A 20,764-nucleotide genomic window follows, 5' to 3' on the forward strand; every position below is an offset into this window, starting at 1 on the left:
AATATATTTTCAATTTAATTTTTTATTTGAATTTTCTCAAATGAAATATTCCATTTTCAAATTGAATATTTTAGCTCAAATATCTTCACAAGGGCCATCTTTTTGCTCTAGAGTAACTATTTCAACAAATAATCTTACAAGCAAAAACCCATTGAATAAAGTTTTCTCTATTTATGACTCTTTTGAAATGTTTTGCCAAGTTTAGATGTTCCAAAACTGTAGATCTTCTCAAATTTCTTTCCATTCTGGTAGAGAATATAAATGTATCCTGTTAAAAACAGGAATTTTATCAAAAGATACTTCGTAGAAAATGAGATATTCCAAAGCACAATTACAGAATTTCAAATCATATCTGAGAATCATTTTAACTCTCCTATGTTGTTCATGTTCTCTCTTGCTTATGTAACAAAATATTTCAGTATCTTTTCAGATGTGAGCCTAGTTTTCAATAAATATGATTTCATTAACCTTCAGAAGCTGAAATATTTGGCATTCCATTCAATAAATACTTTAAGTATTTCCAACAAATTTTGAATAAAATGCAGCTCAAATTTAGAAAATTTGCTTACAAAAATGTTCAATGTCATCAATGGGCACAGAGGTTGATACAGACAATAGTTCTCCAAAGGCTTAAGCATTTCTCAAACATTATAAATATCAGATAGAAAATAAAAAAAAGCATGCAGTGTCATGCTGGCATAATTTAGAATGTTCAACATCAGCTTTGCGGTTCAGCAAAGCTGTGTATATGTTATCATATTTGTTCCATTTTGTTAATTGCAGCTTCTTTTTCACTGGTAGAATCTAATTTGGTAGAATTGATAGAATCTATTTGTTTGGATATGACTATAAATTATATGAACATTACACTAATTCTTAATACATTTCTGCTCCATTACTGGAGAACACTGTTTTTTACCATGATGTTCTGCTCCACCAAAACTTGTACAGTTGACCCTTGGATAACATTAGCTTGAACTGTGCGGGTCTACTTATATACAGATTTTTTACAGTTCAGGACTAGTATTTTCTCTTCCTTATGGTATTTTGAATAACATTTTCTTTTCTCTAGCTTATTTTCTTGTCAGAATACAGTATATAGTACATATAACATACAAAATATGTGTTGACTGTTTACATTATCAATAAGGCTTCTGGTCAACAGTAGGCAATTTGTAGTTAAGTTTTGGGGGAGTCAAAAGTTATGCACGGGGGCACCTGGGTGGCTCAGTCAGTTAAGCCTCCAACTCTTGAATTCTGCTGAGGTCATGGTCTCAGGGTCCTGAGATTGAGCCTTGCCTAGGGCTCTCTGCTCAATGGGGAGTCTGCCAAAGATTCTCTCTCCCTCTCCTTCTGTCCCTCCTCCTGTTTGCACTCACTCTCTCTCTCTCAAATAAATAAATAAATCTTTAAAAAAAGAAAAGTTATGCACAGATTTTTGACTCCAGAGAGTGTCAGTGCCCCATCCCTGCATTGTCCAAGGGTCCTTTGTATTATTATCACCACAAAAATAATTTTAATTTAATTTATTTACTTTTTAAAAAGATTTATTTATTTATTGGGGTTGGGGGGCTGCAGAGAGAATCCCAAGCAGGCTCCATCCTCTGCTCATTGAGCCCGACACAGGCTGATTCCATGACCCTGAGATCACGACCCTGAGATCATGACTTGAGCTGAAACCAAGAGTTGGATGCTCAACCAACCAACTGTACCACCCAGGCACTCCAATAATTTCAATTTTAGTTTCAAACTTTTAAATGGAATTTTCAATAGCATTCACGGTAATATCAGGTGTGGAAGAATTAACATCTAAAAGCTTTACTCTGATTCCATGAATTGGATGAAAAACATTGAACCAATATTACAATTAAAAGATTTCTGGGGCACCTGGGTGGCTTGATCGGTTAAGCATCTGCCTTTGGCTCAGGTCATGATCCTAGGGTCCTGGGATCAAGTCCCGCATCAGGCTCCCTGCTCAGCAGGGGGAGTCTGCTTCTCTGTCTCCTTCTGCCCCTCCTCCCTACTTGTGCTCTCTCTCTCTCTCTCTTTCTCAAACAAATAAATAAAATCTTTTAAAAAAAACTGGTGGCATATAATTGTGATTCTGTTAATGGAGACAACACGTAACATCTCGTTTTACTTTTTCTATGTACCCAAGAAAACTTGGAATATATTGAAATGTGTTTAGAAGAACAGTCATTTGATTTAAACAGAAAGTCATGCTTCACAGAGTGATGTGTAAATGCATCTCCTGAAGCTTTAGTGGTAAACTTTTCTTTCAGCACATTCTTCTTAAAGTAACTATTAATCATTGATACTAATGCTTCCTTAGCAGATTTAGTCTTCTGGTGGCATCTCATCAGTGATATCACTATGATCCCCATGAAGAATGATAAATGTCAACCAACTTTTTGTCTGAGAAATATGTTCATCATCAATTTCCTCAGACGTTTAGTACTTAATTTTTTATTAAATATACTCTTATTGAGTTCATTGCTGTAAAAAGGATTTATTGCAATATAAACACATGTTTTCAAAATAAATAGTTGCAGACTTACAATAAATGGTAAAACCATCATGTAAAAACTTAATCTCTAGACTCTTCATATGGTTAAAGTAGGGTATTCCTATGTCCCATGTTTCTCATTGATCCCAGCATCTCTCTGGCTCTGAATTGGCCATAGCACTGCTGGCTGGTCTACCAAGTGGCAAGCAGGGCAACAACTTCAAAAACTTCTCCTGCCATCCCTAAGATCTGAAAGAGTAGGTAGCCCTTGGTTACTTTTATTTCAGTTCTCTGTTGTATCAATGAGTGCCCTGTGTACAACCTTAAAAGAGAGATATTAGTTATGTATCACATGGGAAGGGTCAGGAGATGAGAGACAGAGTGTCACTGGCAGTCTTTGAGATATAACCAGGGGTTTCAGTGAGAACTTGTTCACTGCACATGCATCTTATATACTATGAGATGGGGCCTGGCAGAAGCTGGAAATAAGAAGTGTGGGGACCTCTGAAATCTACCCCAGCTTATTTTAATGCAGCTAGTCATACTTCATTAAAAAATGAAAAATCTAGAAAAAAAGTGCTAAACCACATGGGATACTAAACAACAAGCATAAATCAGGACTGCCCCAAGCAAAATGGGAGATAGAGATATCCTATTGATGAAGAACCCAAGTTCTCACTAATATTCTAGGATCCACCCAAAAACCCTGGACACTTTTAAAAATATCTCCAATTAGTATTTTTACAATGTGACATGTGAGTGAATTAGTTGCCAATGCCAGACAGAGCTCTTCTATTATTTTTTTTTAGGTAAGAAAAGCTAAAGAAATATTTAATGATGTAGAATCTGATATAAATATTATAGATAAAACTTTGCATATTAGAAGTGAAGATTATTAGTTTTTGTTTTTTAAAGTAAGGAAGTTAAATTTCATTGTGTTTATCTCCATGCTTTATGAGATACTATTATTTTAGAAATGCCTTTTACTTACAATAGCTAAAATAAAAATGGTGCCAATACCAAATGCTGGGGAGGATGTGGAGAAACTGGATTTCTAATAGTCATTCTGGAAAATAGCTTGGCAGTTTCTTATCAAACTGAAAATGCGTTTATTGTTCAAACCAGCAGTTGCACTCAGGCATTTATTCCAGAGAGATAAAAACTTACAGTCAAACAAAAAATGTATACACATGTTCGTGGAAACTTTATTTGTAATAGCTTAAATCAGAGACAACCCCACTGTCCTTCAATGGTTAAACAAACTGTGGTACATCCATAACATCCATAACATAGAATACTACTCAGCAATAGAAAAGAATGAACTATTCATATATGCAATAGGTAGGAAGGACCTCAAGGGCATTATGCCCAGTTTAAAAAGCCAGTCCCTAAAGGTCGTACACTGCATGATTCTATTTCTGTAATATTCTCAAAAAGACAAAATTATGGATATGTAGAAAATATTTATGGTAGCCAGGAATTAGAGACGGGGTAATGCAACTGTAAAGTAGAATGAGGGAGTTCCTTGATGGTTATATGAATCTACATGTGGTAAAATTGCACAGAACCACACACATACACACACACACACACACACACACACACACACGTGCGATTTCCTGGTATGGATAGTACACCATAGTTATGTAAGATGATGATTGGGGGAAATTGTGTGAAAGATACTATTTCTGCAACTTTCCATGAGTTTATAATTATTTTTAAACACAAAGTTAAACAAAAATGTATTGGCTCTTTTATAGTATATTTGGTTTTATGATATCTGTTTATCTAGAGAGAACAAGTAATGATCAAATGATTTCAAATTCCAGTTATCTTTTTTCTTTCTTCCTATCTGTATTTCCTATTTGTTTTGCAGTGGGGATGTATTACTAACATAATAAAAATACTGAAGAGCCAACCAGAAATACATCAGGGGCCATATTTTCCATGCCATGCATAAAGCATGACCCCAGTAGGTGCTCAATGATAATTTACTGAACAAAAGAATGAGTGTTCAAAAGGTGCTAGACAGAATTCAGAGCAGGTGGAAAGAGAATCAGAGAGAGGCTAGAAAGCCAACAACTAGCAATTTCTCCCTAAACCCAGGGGCACATAATTGGAATCTGTCAAGAGAGGACTGATAATCTCCAAATGTGCAAGAAACCTAGGTCAGAACTGTTTAGACCAGGCTTAAATGCCTGATAAAACCTCACTGAGTTCAGAGAATAAAACTTGGACCATGAATACCTCCGCTTCCATGTTGATAAGCCAAGATCAGGTCAGGTAGGGACCTTTGGATTATAAAAAGCTGAGGAATCTGAAGTCTCATCAGGCATAGGTACCATAACTTGGAAGGACCTAGATCTGAGTCTAAAGAAGGAAAATTGCATGTCTCTCAGAGCAGAGCTGTGAAAGTTTCAAAACTGATTTGAAAGCTTCTTGGAGTGAATCATTACCTTAATCCTATAGGTCAGATTTAGCTCATGACAAGGGAAAAATGGAGATTGGGTTCTTTGCTGGGCTTAAGTCACATAAGATTATCCCACAGGAGTTCCATTAACCCTGTGTTCACTAGCACTTGCCCTACCACTAATAACTCACCTTGGTGTCTTCATGGATGCCCAGAAAAAAGCTCATCTTGTATACCGTATGCAGTGTGAGCTTCTCCATTATTCATGTGTCAACTGCACAGGCACATTTCGGTACCTCTCTTCCCTCTGACAGTAATTGTTATTATGTAAACAATCTAATCTGACTATAATTTCAACTGAACCGAAGTACTCAATATTGAATGTGCTGTTCCACCAACTTGCTTCTTTCCTAGGTGCGGGGCAGCAATAACGAACATTCCATTCTGTGGCCCCATGGAGTGTGTGGGTTTTCAAGGTTTTTAGAGGGGTAGGGAGTACTTGCTTTGAAGGAGAACATACATTTTCAGGTCAGTACCCCTCTTCTTCATGAATGTTGAATGAAAATGGTCATAAAGCATCTAATTGGTGGTAATGGAGAAGCAACATACTGTAACTCAAGAGCAGAATTACAGACTTTTAGAATTACTTTTGATGGCTTTTGGGGACATTTTTCTGGTTGAACAATTAATTCTTGGGAGCATGACTCTGTAAGCCAACCTAGTTTTAGCAAATAAGCCACCTAATTTCACATCTAGTCTGTGGTCAGTATCTTTCACGGTCAGTCCCCTGGCTGACGCATATACTTGGATTTTTGAGCTCCCACCCTTGCATTTTATAGTTCAGGGAAACTGAGGCCACAGATAGAGTAGTGACAGAGATAGTCAGTTCTCACCACAGTGCCATTTCTCCTAAGCCATGCTCTTCATCGAGGCACCAACTTTATAGGCTGCAGGACACCAGAGGACCAGAGACCAGTTGTTAGGAGTGACGGGAAGAGGACAGTTAGAAGTGATATTACTTTGTGGCCTCCAAAGCTGTGAGGAATGATGGTAGCAAAATGTATTCATCTAATCCATTTGGCAATTATTTATCGAGCACTTTTTACATGCCAGGACTGTTTTAGGTGCTTGGGATACAGAAATGAACAAAACAGCAAAATCCCTGCCCTTGTGGAGACCACATTCTAGTCATAGTAAAAAGGAATACAAGCACCTACTATGTTATGTCCCAGTGCTATTCTCAATGCTGTGGGTGGGGTGCCTACTCCCAAACATCCTCTGGCTCCTCAGTCTCCACCCCATTACACTCAGCCCCAAAGGTTTGAGAAAAAGCTGGAGTAAAAGTATGCAAAACCAGAGAACAAAGCTGTCTAGGTCAGTCCTGGGGGTTTAGAAGGGTTGTGGTATTAATTCTAGCAGAATAAGCCAGTACTTTTTGTCTATACCCAGAGAGCATTTGTTCTTGGGGGGCACTCTCCTATCCTTTGAGAATAGCTGATGCTGTGGTGTCTTCTGTGACAGACAGGAGAGAGTCTAAGGGGGGAAGAGAGAGAGAGAGGTTGAAGGCATATATTACAAACGTGGGGATGCTTTTCTTCCTCTCACAATTCCTTTTTTCCCTCTTGCCTTGACAGTCTCTGGCACTGCACGGAGAAGCCACAGGCAGTGCCAGAAAGATGCCTCCCAGCTCTCAGGCTGATGGTGTGTACATCCATTTGAACATCCAGAGGTCAAGGTCGCAAGGACTTCAAGAGGCTACTATGGCAGTACTGGGGAAATTGCCTTCTAGTGGCCGCCATCATTTCATTGTCTTCTAAAATTGTACACTAAATGCTACCCCTCTTCTCCCCAAAAAAGCCTGCCCAAAGTTGCCAGATTCAAGGAGTAGGCCTCCAGGGCAGTGCCTGTGGTGTTTTGTTTTGGAAAGTCCTGGAGTGGAGCAGTTTATGAAGTCATCTCACTAAGCCTTCCTCTGGCAACCACGCCTATTTCCAGCCCTCAGCCATCAGCTGGAAGTGTGGAGATCTCTTGCCTAGGCTGGCAGTTCCCCCTTTGAATTGCTAATTTCCTCCCCGAAGGTACATCCTAACTTTGTTAGCAGGTCTGACACTGTCTGGGTGCTTGCAGAGAGCAGCTAGTACCAATTAGGTGCTAGCACTGATCTAGGCCTGGGAGGCACAGAGGGGAGAAGAATCCTTGTGCTAAACTCAGGTGCCCACAGTTTAGCGGGGAGATGGCCAGGCAAAGACGTAATTGCACCCTGGTGTGATATCATACCGTAATTGTCAAAGAAAGGGTGTGGAGGGAGAGAGCAGAAGGAGGCCTAATCTGCTTGGGAGACGAGGGAAGGCTCTCTGGGGGTGGGGGTGGGGGGAAACCTAGAGCTGAAATTTGGAAGGAAAGAAAAAGCTTCCAGGGATGTATGGATCAAGCTGGAAGAAAACCAGTACAGAAGCCATGTGGCATTATGCCATATTTAAGGCACTGGGCTGCGCTCCTGAAAGAGAGAGGCACTGATGTCCAATTCCTACTTGTCTACCATCAGGGCAATCAAGTCTCTAGTTTAGAATTTGATCATTACTTCCTTTGAATTCTCATCCAAACCTCCTTGAGAACAGGTGCTTTCTCAAATTTCACGTTTCCTCCTTTCCTATATTTATAGGAAAGTATAAATATACTGCCTTTACCAATCAGCACTAAATAATGGGAACTGAACTATGAAACTGAATAATGCATTGATAATGAAAGATGAAACTGGGAAATAAAAGTTGGAAGGTGGCTGGGCCAGACCGTGGAGAGCCTTCAATACCTGGCTGTGGAAACCGGGAGTAGTTGGTGGCAGAGTGCGAATCCGTCAGGGACTAGGACTTCCGAGACAGGTCAGAGCTAGCGAGAAGGGTAAGCACTGGCTGAAAGCAGCGAAATGGTACACTTCTCAGGGAAGAGAGAACCAGAAAACAAAAGAAACGAAAGCTGCAGAGAGAATCTTGAGAGCACCACAATCAGAGAGCAGACCCAGAAAAACTCATCTTCCAAAGACCTACCTAAAGCTGCAGTTTCCACGTCCCTACGTGGGTGTTAAGAGCACCACCTGATCTGGCCGCTGCGAGGATTCAGTGAAATATCGCAAGAAAAGTGTTTGGTGTGGTGCCTTAATAAATATTACGTTTTCTTATTATTATAAAGGAGTGATATTCTTTTTTTTTTTGCATTGGGATAAGGTCAACTGATGTACAAATGCTAATTGTTAATATGTGCATCGATGATTTGTTGCCCTGTAACTACGATATATAGAAGTGACAAACTCATTTCAGTGTTTGCCTTTTAATTAAAATGGGTATTTCAGCATTCTAACATTCATTTTTGAAGGAACCCCCTACTGAGCTACAGCATCTCGGGCACAGCAGGGGGATACTACCATTTTTAAAAAGCCAGCTAACAATTAATGTCATAATTTTATATTTATCCTGCTAATTATAGCGAAGACAAACCCCAGTTTGTCCACGACTGTGCAAACAAACAAAGAAGTCTCAGCACCAAGGGGCAAGTTACTTGCAAATTTGCATATTAATTACTGTTTACTGCCTTTGCCCCCGTGGCTGATTACTTCTAACAAAGTGCATGGTATGTACAGTGGCTTGGATTGTCTGAGACAACCTGAAATGCAGCTCACCACCCTAGGAGCAGGCATGGAGAAGGTCACAGTGCTTACTTCCTAGCGGTGAAAGGAACCAGAAGGAAGCAGTCCATGCCTCCGGCTCAAGAGATCTTTATGTAAGTAGCCACAAAGAGTTCCGAGGCGCATTTTAATAAAGACCAACAGACAACAAAGATGGTCCTAGAGATTCTCACTCAAATAAGACCGTCTTTGCTTTAATATATTTTAGAGCAATATTATTCTTGATATGTGCTATGCAATGTGAAAGGTAATATACATTGTCTTTTGTGCTTTAAAAGGTTACTTGCACATTAGAACTAAACTGTGGTCACAGTGCCCTGGAATGGAAATTTCCTAAAACTCAGGGTTCTACTTTATTTCCTCAGTGCTGACACCAGCTGCTAAGAGGACGGGGTGCTCTGGGAGGAGCCACCCATAACCCAGTCCTGTTTTCTCCTGAAGGTGTTGGATAGATGGGGACATTCCTGTGTCTAGCTTGGGGAGGGAAGTCTAGTGTATATTGGAGAATTTTAACTTGGTTGTAATTGGAGACAAAAATCACATTAGTTGGTTTAAAGACACTATCTCTGAAAGAAACTCTTTGTGCTTGCAATTTAGAGAAAGCAAGAACAGCCTCCTCTTGAGACAAAGTCCTGTCTGACAAAACCTTTGATGGAGGCAGGAGAAAAATCAATGGAAAAAATTTAATCTTGACATAAGCATAATACATTATGCATGATAATCTTCAGAATTTGAAAGCCACTTAAAGGCAATCATCTGAAAAAGCAGTGACTGGTTTACAAGGTGACTTCAGCTTCCTGCAGTTGTGTGAAAAATGTTTAGGAAGTACAAGAGTGTTGAAACAGAATGACCCTTCTCTGGTTTTAATCTCTAGAAATAAGAAAATGAATACTTTCACGTATTGTATAAATAGCCGCTCCTTGGGAAATTTCACAGTAATATGATAATAATAATAATAATAACAATAATAATAATAGCTAACCATTATCAAGTGCTTGCTTTGTCCCAGGTACTTAATATGCATGATCTTATTTAATCCTTTCAGTGAAGAAGGGTATATTTTTTATCCCCATGAAAACAGCTGAGACTGAAGCTCAGACAGATTAGGGAATTTGCCCAAATCACAAAAGTAGAATGTGGCAAGGCTGGAATTTGAACCCAGGCAGTCTGAGTTTATGGGCCACCATGCCATGCTGCTTCTCATTTTATGCATTTGGAAATGGAGTTTATTTTCCTAATGCCCCAAGATTTATTGTAAAATTGGAATTCTAGCCCAGCTTTCTGAGTTCCTTAAACTCATTGTCTTTATATTCTTCTATGCTACTCCTCTATTTAAAACTGAGTGTTGGGATTTACAATATCCTAATATCTTAGGGCAGAGGTCAGTGAACTCTGGCCTGTGGGCCAAATTTACCCGCTCCCTGTTTTTATAAATAAAGTTTTATTGGAACATAGGCATGCTCCCTTGTTTAAGTGTTATCTGTGTCTGCTTTTGTGCTGCAACTACAAAGCTGAGTACTTGTGACAGATACTGTAAGGTCCACAAGTCCAAAACATTTACTATTTGGCCATTTACAGAAAAAGCTTGTTGACTCCTGACTTATGGAAAACATTTCCTTTCTTTTTCCCAATTAACATGTGACCAGGTTTTCAGGAGCAGCAGCTTTGAGCATGAGAGTTGGCGTAGTGATGCCTAGCCCAGCTAACTGTGCTTATTTTATTTTATTTATTATGATTTTTTAAAGGTTTTATTTATCTATTTGACCGAGAGAGAGCACAAGCAGGGGGAGCAGCAGGCAGAGGGAGAGGGAGAAGCAGGCTTGCTGTGGAGCAGGAAGCCCAATGCGGGGCTGGATGCGGGGCTGGATTTGGGGCTCGATGCCAGGACCCTGGGATCATGGCCTGAGCTGAAGGCAGCCGCTTAACCAACTGAGCCACCCAGGCGCCCCTAACTGCTTATTTTAAATCTGAGAGGTTGTCCGGGGCTGGAAGAGACCAGGTGGGCTTGAGGACAGAGGCTGTGGGTGGCTCATTATTGGTCTTTGGTGCTTTCTCCTTAATTGTTCCCAGAACCCCAAGAAATAACTACTTCCCACTGTATCCCCAGACGTAGAGTGGGCACACGCAGATTATTGCTGGATTAATAGTTAGAGCTATCTTTTTGAATTAATAGTTAGAAATATCTTGCAATTGGTCCATGAATTCTGTTTCCAGCCAGTCTCCCCTCCAATGGCACCTCCAACAACTCGCCGGATTGTGTTTGCTAAAACACCATTTTCATCTTGTCATTTTCCTGATGGACGTGTCTTCTAACAGCTTGCCCTTCTTGGCTTCCAGGATGGAGTTCAAATTCGTTAGCCTGGCAGTTATGATCTCTGCTCCCGCCCCCCCACCTCCCGCCGGCTCCTTTCCTCCACTCCTACTTACCATAACTTATTTGCCACGCAACACTTTCTGTTTTTTCAAGATTTAACTCCAGACCATTTGACCACTCAGGGAGGTCAGGTTTGCCGGGTGGGCCAGATCACAGCCGATTTAGGAAAAGGATTGACATGATCAAAACGATGCTTATGACATGCAAAAGAACCTGTAGGGGGGAGAGACTAGAGGCTAGGAGGCCAATTAGGAGTCTATTTGAGGTGATAATTGTGTAGACCAGGGCAATGAGAATAGAGAGGAAGGGACAAACTGGAGAGATACTTGAAAGGAACAATTTACAGGAATTTGATAAATTAGTAATCTGAGGGATGAAGGAGAGGGAAGAGTAAATAGGAAGAACAAGAATTTTCGTTTTAGGACTAGTAGATTATGTTGTTATTGACCAAAATTGATACTCTGGGAAGAGAGGCAGGATAAGGGGGTTGAGAGAAAGTGAAGTGCATCTGGAAATAAGATTGAGATAATCCTTGTGACAACTTAGTGGTTTATATGGAATAGGACATGTGGCATTAGTGTCAGTTTGGGGGTCAGGACTAGAGATTTTGATATAATAAAGTGATGACAAACTGACTCATTCATTCATTCACTCAAAATATTTATTGGAGCAAGCACAGAGCACCAGGTACAGTTTTAGGTCCTTGGGGTATATCAGTCAACAAAACAAAGATCCCTGCTTTTGTGGGGCATGCATTCTAGCAAGAGAGACAGGCAAGAAACAATGAACATGATAAATAAGTAAATTGCATAGTGTAATAAGGTGTTAAACGCTATGGAAAAAAAGACAAGGTGAGGCAGGGTAGGGTGGCTGGAGGTTGTGGGGCAGCGTGAGGGCTGTTGCCATTTTAAAGCTGATCCCAGACAACACCTAGAGCTTTTTTCTATGACCAGTGGTTTGTTATTCATATTCTGACCCAGATGACGGAAGAAGAAATTATAAGCCATCAGCTCCTGTGTGATATTTTAATAAAGATTCTTCTGTATGTCACATCTGGAGGCAATTTGGAAAAAAAAAAAGGGAAACTCTCGTGGTTCCCATTTCCTGAAGGAGTAGCACGGCAATGAAATTCCGATGAGTTGAAGCTGATAATTTTCAGCAATTTAAACGTCGTTGCCTTTCCTAGAAGGAAAGGCTTTGTTTATAAACACCTAGGTCAATAGGGAAGGTAGTCTCATTATCCGCATTCTGCTGATAGGCTCCCAGGCAGAACACATGGGTAGAAGCGGTACACGGAGGGCTGAAACATAATCACAGAGCTTGGGGTTTTTGTTCTCTTGTGGTAACATGGAGGAAAGGTAAAAAGCTAATTTTACTCTTTTTTGGAAGACAAATTTTACGGGATGACACATTTTTTTTGTAAAGACCAAGGATTCGAGCAATTACCTAGCGATGCGTGGGGAATATAGACTATATGTATCTGCATTCTTCCCCTCTTGAGTTATTAATGATCAAAGTCTGCACTTGGGGCACATGATCTCAGTTTTCTGTGTTTCTTCAACAGGATCCGGTGTGCCGAAGATCCACTCTAGTTTCCACAGCCTTCCATCGCCAGGCTGCTTCTTTAGGATTCTCAGAGGAGGGGAGATATTTAAAAAGGAAGGAGGGAAAATGGTGGGATAACATGACTTGGACAAGGTCGGAAGACACGCTGGTGCAGATAACAAGAGTGGTATGTGTTACAGTTCGAAAACGGGCTCAGCTCTATTGAAAACAGAGAAACTTAATTCTATGATGTGGAAATGAGCTAAAAGGGAAAGGAAAAGGTGTGCCTGTAAACTCTGGGCTTTTTTTTTTTTTTTTTTAAGCCCGTAGATCCCCCCAGGTGCACGGTGCAGCATGATGCATAGGCGTGATGCATAGGCGTGATGCATAAAGGGACACCCGTTGTGCAGCAGAACCAGGTTTCCCTCCCTTTGTGCTGACTCAGCCAGCTGCAGCTACAGCAGCACTTGGCAAGGTAAGATCCCGGCTTCCTGGAAAAATCTTGGGAAGAGCCCAGTGTGAGTCAGAGTATATTTGGGTCTGTCAGGTACATGTTCAGTAAAACAGAAGGGCTTGGGGTTTGAAGTTTGTTGTTGTTGTTGGCTTTTTTTTTTTAAGTTTTTAATTCTAGTTAACATGCAGTGTTATATTAGTTCCAGGTTGACAGTGTTTGATGTAAATCTTTCTGTTCAGAGAAGTGGGCTCACGCACCCATCTTTGGAAAGAAACCACTCTCAGAAGAGCCCTCACCAAAGCATCTCCGTGGACGTGGCATGTGTTTAATATTTTGTTAGTGATTTCTTCCTCTTGCGCCTATTTAATTCAGCAATGTTTATTAAACTCCTAGTTGGTGCTTAGGACTCTGTGAGGTGCTCCGCCTGATCTCAAAGGAGTAAATTTGAATAAATGACAAAACAAAATAAAACCATTTTCCCAAGAATCTTCATAGGAATTCCGTTACTGGAAGCAATGAGAAAGTATGAATCCCAAAGTACTGATAACCCCTTCCATTCCTCCTCCTCACATGCACCCGCCAACACAGAGGTGTGCTCAGGTAGAAGTGAGTGCTCTCTAGATAAAAGTACCCAGCTCTTCACACTCTGCCAATTGGCCGGGCTGGGCTACCCAGTGCCACCTCATTGATGAAATGCTGATTAAGCTGCTTTGTGCTCCAGAATGGACCCATGGGTCATTCTCTGTTTCTTGTCAACTTCAGACAGGCTGGGCAATCTGAGTTTGTTTTAACTCTACCGATCTCAAATGCCTTTTGTCTTTATCAGACTTTATTCTTATCTTTTCAGAAATGGAACTGTTTCACTTTTTCCTGTTTCCTCATTTTTTTTTCCTAAAAGGCACAAACTTACAAAAGACGCTTCTGAAAGTGGAACAGACAGGAAAATCACCCAATTTTCGTTTGTTTCTGAGTATCTATTTATAGAATTTTCCGAAGTCGGTCCTTTCGGTGTGTCATAGACGGGATTCCATCTCAATCTACCTTGAAAGGCGATTGAATTAAACAAGCATTTGGTGAGTATCTGCTTTATATCCAGCTTTGTTCTTTTTTTGTTTTAAAGATTTTATTTATTTATTTGAGAGAGAGAGAATGAGAGATAGAGAGCACGAGAGGGAGGAGGGTCAGAGGGAGAAGCAGACTCCCTGCTGAGCAGGGAGCCTGATGTGGGACTCGATCCGGGGACTCCAGGATCATGACCTGAGCCGAAGGCAGTCGCTTAACCAACTGAGCCACCCAGGCGCCCCCAGCTTTGTTCTGAGGGAGTTAGAGATGAAGTAGGATTTGGCCCTGCCCTTGAGGAGTTTAAAATCTAATTGAACAAGAGAGACAACACTAATTAAGCCAAGAATGTACTTCTGAGTTTTTGAAGTCACATTCTTCGCTTCCATGTTTTCTACATATAATGATGGTCCAAAGGGTCCATTAGTTTTAATCTATGTGACAATAGATTTAGTTGTTCATGAAAAACATCTCTCCGGTCCAGGTCGAAAATGGCGGCGGCGTCTGCGTCTCGGCTGTCTGGGCTGCTAGGTCGGTCCGGGGCACAGCTGGGGCGTTCCATGTCGAGTGGCGCCCACGGCGAGGAGGGCTCAGCTCGCATGTGGAAGGCTCTCACCTACTTCGTAGCGCTCCCTGGCGTGGGTGTGAGCATGCTGAATGTCTTTCTGAAGTCGCGTCACGGAGAGCATGAGAGACCCGAGTTCGTCGCCTACCCCCATCTCCGCATCAGGTCCAAGCCCTTTCCCTGGGGAGATGGTAATCATCCTCTATTCCATAACTCTCACGTGAATCCACTTCCAACCGGCTATGAAGATGAATAGAGAGAACCTGGACCACCACCCAGTGGGGACCACAGCACTGGTTTGGACCATGACTCTGCACACGGACCAGAAGTCTATGGGACCTTAAGCTCACCTTCCTTACTTGTATCAAATGATGACCAGTATACTGATCTTCCATCCCTTTTCTTATGGCAGGAGATGGCTTAAATAAATAACTTAGATTGGTCAAAAAAAAAAAAAAAAAAAAAAAAGAAAAAAGAAAAACATCTCTCCGACCCCAACAAAGGGAAGGCAACAGGACATGTATGCTTTAGGAAAAACTTCAAAACGCTATATGGAAACTGTCAAAGCAATAGTTAATGATAATTTGTATCTGATCGGGACGTCTTTCAACGCCCATGCTGTGTGGGTGTGTGGGTGTGCTCACGCATGTGTGACATTTGGGGTAACCGACATTTCTTTCTAGACATTTCACAACCCCTCTCTAAGGTTAAGTATAAGCCCCATTATACAGATGAGAAAAACAAGGCTGAGAGAGGTCAAAGTCAGCAATACCAGCGTATGGCGAACACTACCCAGGATCACAGCATGGTGTGGCTGGAGTTCAAATCCACGCTGTCCTGACCCCAGCTGTAAACACTCTCACCACATCAGTAAGTGCTGCGTTAGAATCAGATTCTTTCTCCTGTGGAAACAGCTTCTATTAAAGGCAAGAGAGGGTCAACCAAATTCCTCCATAGGGCAGGGGTGGGGGGCGGGGAGTGTAACAAAATGTCAGTTTCTTTGTCATTAGGCAAAACTCCCTCTGAATTCAATCTGCTCGAACCAAGCTGAACACAAGTGAATTGTCCCATCTGTTGTCAAAACCATCCTCCCTGACTTCAAAGAACCCTGGCTCTGGAGGGAGAGACCCCTGAGGTGCAGAGAGAGATGGAAATGGAGCCCCTGGCCCTCCTATCAGCCGCTTCAGTCTCTGGGGGCTGGAGCCGCATACGGCCACTGCCTGTCATCCAGCTGACTTCTCTTTGAATCTGAGGCTCTTCTCAACCCCCAGCCTTCCCCTTAGCCCAAACATACCCAGAGACCACTTTCTGTTTGAAGTGGACGTGTGACTCTTCACACACGCCGCTACAAATGTGCAAGGGCATCAGAGGAACCAGTCTCCCCGTGGGGCCGCCTAAGCCTCCGCCAACATTGAGAGCTTTCAGCCGCTCACGGCTCACGGGGTGATAGTGGCATTCTGGACTTTTCCACAGGGATCCCTAGGCCCCTGAGGGATCTTAATTAAAGCGGCTTTGTGGGTCTTGGAAGGAAACACGCACCCAGAACTCAGCGTGGGAGCTTGTTTTGAGTTCTGTTTCAGTTTCTGCCTAGCCTATTTGGTTCATGGAGCAAAGGAAATGGAGGAACTGGACCCAACTGTCTCGGTCCCAAAGCCAAAGCTTCTGCTTTCATGTTAGTGATCTAGAGCTCTACTGTAGAACATCACCTCGGTCATCTCTCTTTGCTGGTGTAGAAATGATAAGGAAACCATCCTGGAAATTGCTCATAGTACCATGGATTGGAGTGATGCTTTCTCTTTCTCCTTTCTGAGATTGTTCTGAGGAAAAGAGAAATAGATTTTTAAAATAATTCATGATCTTGAAATTTAATTATATATACTAGCTGCTACTTTCCAATGAATGATATTTAGATGAAAATACTGAATGGTTTTGCTATACAGCAAGTATCTCCCTATAGACATTTTTAATGTAGCTTTTAGGGGAGTAAATATTTTTTTAAAAAGATAATAAAAAGTAAAAATCATTTTTTATAAATGTCATAATTTTTTTGTGACTTGAGTATGACTTTTTAGATATAATCAGCATATGTCTGCTTTGAAAATATCATTTTGCAAATTGTGATAGTTGTTTCACAATTTGGAATTATTTATAACTTTGGAAATATCTGTGTATTTAGAAATATATATGGAAACATATTCTAAAGTATAGAACAATATATGGAAATATGTATATATATTTGAATATAAGTATCATAGATATATGTATGTAATTATTTAATTAGTGCCAGTTTCCCTCCTAGACCATAAGCTTCATAAAGGTAGGGATTAAGTCAGCTTTGTTCATCACTGTATTCCCCAGTACCTGTCATGTATTGGAAAGGCAATACCTATCTGTTGAATAAATGAATGGTCACTTAAAGAGGTGCAAAGCAACGATGATGGTACGTATTTTTTTTATCTTATGGGAATGCCTGCTTTAAAGTTTTCTTCTCTTATGCAAGAGACTCAGGTTATAATTAGATTATTATTTTAAGAAATCACTAATGCTTATCTACAAATAAACATGATTGAATATGTTCTGTGGATTATCAAATTAGATTTGTAATAGTTTGCTAGTTCATGAGATGGAGAATTTCAAATATTTAGGGACCAGTTCCAACAAAGCAGAGTAAGTGCAAGATCTACCAAATACAATTGTTTAAAGTGACCACTTGTCTCTGAAACAGTTTTCAATTTTGCCTGGGAATGAGGTAGTTTTGTGGGATTAGTACCAGAGTATGTTCTAGGGTATTTGCACACCTGGTATGAGGCACCTTCCGTCTGTAAATGGCAGAGCTAAGGGACTGAAGTCTGAGGTTGGTGGAGACATCAGTGATGGAGGCCAGGGGAATGCAAGTCACTCCTGGCGTGCGTGTTTGGAACTCAGGGTGCGCTGTATAAGGAAGCTGAGCTTCCTGAAGAACTCACCCCCATTCATGGAATCATCTAGGGCTTCTTCAACAGAAACCTGGTGACTGGAAACCTTTATAACAATGCTAAAACAGTTAACAGATAACCTTTTCTTCCAGGAATAAGAAAGTGTGTGGTTGTGCACGAGTCAATGAGGGTGGAAAGAGCTGTTTCATAGTCTTGCAAACAAGACGAGCATTGTCAAAACCTTGCTGGTTCCACCACCAATCCCTTATTCCCCTCTGCCCTCAAAAGATTTTTAAAAGTGGTCAGGGCCATGATGTTGCCCAGTTTTGCTACCAACTTTCCTTTTTCTTGATCTTTTGTTTCAATGTCTGCTTTCTTTCCCCCATATGCTCACTGAAGCCTGATTGTGGAGTCAAGCTATAATTAGTTTATATATGAAGTTTAATTCACTGTGGCTCTTTTGGCATTAGACTCAAATGGGCTTTGATGTCTGGCTGGAGCTTTGATCCCAGACCCTCGAATGGTGGTCATCACCCCAACTCAAAGGATTGCCCTTTATTTTTTTCCCTCCTATTTGGAGACAGCTTTTCCCAATTACATCATTTGTGTTTGGCCATAAAAGCTGCAAGGCATCATTTTGTTGCTTTTCTCTATAGCAAAACTTGCAACTGATGCTCCTTACTTTGCCTGGCTGCAGTAGAATGTTCACTGCTGGATGAGGTATTTGTAGACTGCTACTCAGACTTTAGTGGGGGGGCTGGTGGGAGCTGTTCTGCCCAAGGGCAAGGGGTCAGACTGTGTGATCTGAGGGACTCTTCTTGGCTCTGCCCAGGAAATGCTCTGAAGCATAAACTACCCAACTAAGATATATTCAGTCAAGACTTTTTTTTTCACATTAGCAACTTTATCTTACTCTCCAGATTCTCCAGGCAGCAGATCCACTCCATCTTTAGTGCCACCACTTTCTGAGTGTAGATTAACAGCTTTTCTGCGAAACCGAAACAGAGGCTTCAGTGAGGGGGTGGAAGCAGAAGAATTAACTAGAGCTGAACAAATACTGGAAAGGAGATAACAAAGTAGCATCAGTGGAGGAAGAAGCACCAGCACCTGCTTTAAAAAGTAGAGAAAGAAAAATCAAAACAGTAGGGGGAAGTGAGATCCTGTTGGCAACAGAAGGGAGCAATGAGCGGTGGGTGATTACCTTCAACTGCCTCCGGAATACCTGCAACCAAAACAAAGAATCAAAGGGGAGAAAGGAAAGCCAGGACTAGATGGGAGAGGAGAAAATTTGGCTGTTGAGTAAAGAAGAGAATAGGGGCAACCCAACTAGTTACACTTAATCTGACAACATTGGGAGTTTTCCTGAAAAAACAAACAAACAAACAAAAAACCCTACAATTACAGCATTGAGCTCCTTGCTTCTAATTTCACTTGACAGCCCGAGTTTGTTTTAATTGGCATGTGAATGAACAGCATTATTTATTAATGTGTAATGGATACTTTGGAAAGCATAACCTTTTTTTCCTATTTGTGACCATTTTACTGGTGGAACCATTTGAATACATTAATTTTAATATTTAAACTTGCTGGGAACACTTTCTCATGGAGATGTACAAGCTGTTATGGCAAATGGTTTGCTTTGGACTAATGAGCCAGCTCCAAGTGGCATTTGGTGGGGAGGGGAGGTGAGATGGGGGTGGGGAAGACTTGGAGACATAGTGATTTGTCTGTCCACTTTAACAAGATTTATTAGTAGTGTGTAAAACATGTTTCAGCTTTTCTCCCCTCCAACTCTATAAATATAGTTGTCCATGTGTGACATAACCCAGGCCACAATAACAGACTCTACCAAGCCAGAAGCAATCTAATTCGGAGCTAGAAAGCAAGAGGCTTGCTTAGAAATAAATAGAATGAGACAATGATAGAGGACATGGGCGAGTGGCCTTTACTATAGGGGATCTGTCATATTCTTCAGTGCCTTCAGTGCTTTACTAAAGTTATGGGGGAAAATTAGTTCCTGTGTTACTAAGTGAATTGTTTGGCACACAGTAAGCATAAAGAAGAGGTGACCCGAATAGAATTGATTTTGTATGCTGATGAACACTTGAACATAATTCTGTTTTTAGATCTAATACACAATCTTGTTGATCATGAATCATGATTGTTACAGTTTGTTTTGTGTCTGTGAGGGACAGCAATGGGGAGGTCAATGGAGTATGGCAAGGGAATTTGGTTTTTGTTGTTTTTGTTTTAGTAAATGCTGAGTTGATTCTACTTGTTGCAGAGATTAAATGGGTACTATTATTTAGTTAGAAAGTATGTTAATGTAAAAACAATTGACAACCAACCTACATTTTCTTGAGTCTCTATAGATCATCAGGTGAATGCTTGCAAGGCACTGTTTTGAGTACAGTAATACTAAAGAGGGTATTAAAACAGTCTCTGCCTTCAAGGAACGTTTATAAGGTAATTGGAGAGAAGAATACACATGAACACCTACATACATAGATATGTGTGTACACACCCAGATAAATAACCAAACAAATAGCATTTGGTAAGAATCAGATATTCATACAGTTATCTGGAGTTCAGAGGAGAGAAGTGAACTGATCTTGGAGGAAAGGCTAGACCACACGGGGTAGAAAGGGCAGCAGGCAAAGGTCTAAGAGTCTGAAATAATGATAGAGGATGCATTCCTTCACACAACACTTTGCCTGAACTTCTGCAGATTGTGTCTTGTTGGATTTAATTTCTGAGGCTCTTCGATGTATTGATTTTTAAAACAGATCTGGTGCTTTTCCATAGACAAGCCAGCTAGTGGCACTTCCAAACCTCTATCCCACCAAGACTCCTTGTGACCAGTGTCCCAAGCAGAAGTGACCATGCCACAAATGCCACTTCGGGGAAAAGTTTATAGGTCCCTCTAGAAGAAAACAAAAAGCCACAACTCCTATAATCCTGACTATCTATGTGCCTGCCACTTTGTAAAACGCTCACCCTCGCCCCGCCATATTATATACCGTATATTACTATAATTCTTATAACGGGCAGAGTCTGCTAGTGGCTCCATTTTACCGTTGGGGAAAGAGAGGCATAGAGAAGCGGAGTAACTTGTTTGCACAGCTAGTCAAGGCTGGAACAGAATTCACATTCAGACAGTCTGGTTTCAGAGTCAGAGCTCTTTTGTTTGCCCAAGATAGCAAATAACAACAATAAAAAACTCAAACAAAAACCAAAGCGCGCAGGCGCACGCGCCA

At 41.0% G+C, this 20,764-nt stretch overlaps 1 pseudogene; it reads left to right on the forward strand.

The window, feature by feature from the left end:
* The first annotated feature begins 14,511 nt into the window (after positions 1 to 14,511).
* Positions 14,512 to 15,052, forward strand: LOC112822767 (cytochrome c oxidase subunit 6A1, mitochondrial pseudogene; annotated as a pseudogene).
* The last annotated feature ends 5,712 nt before the right edge of the window (positions 15,053 to 20,764 follow it).

This window comes from Callorhinus ursinus, unplaced genomic scaffold (assembly GCF_003265705.2).
Source record: "Callorhinus ursinus isolate GAN/ISIS: 27379988/994484 unplaced genomic scaffold, GSC_fseal_2.0 scaffold8, whole genome shotgun sequence".
NCBI classification, from domain to species: Eukaryota; Metazoa; Chordata; class Mammalia; order Carnivora; family Otariidae; genus Callorhinus; species Callorhinus ursinus.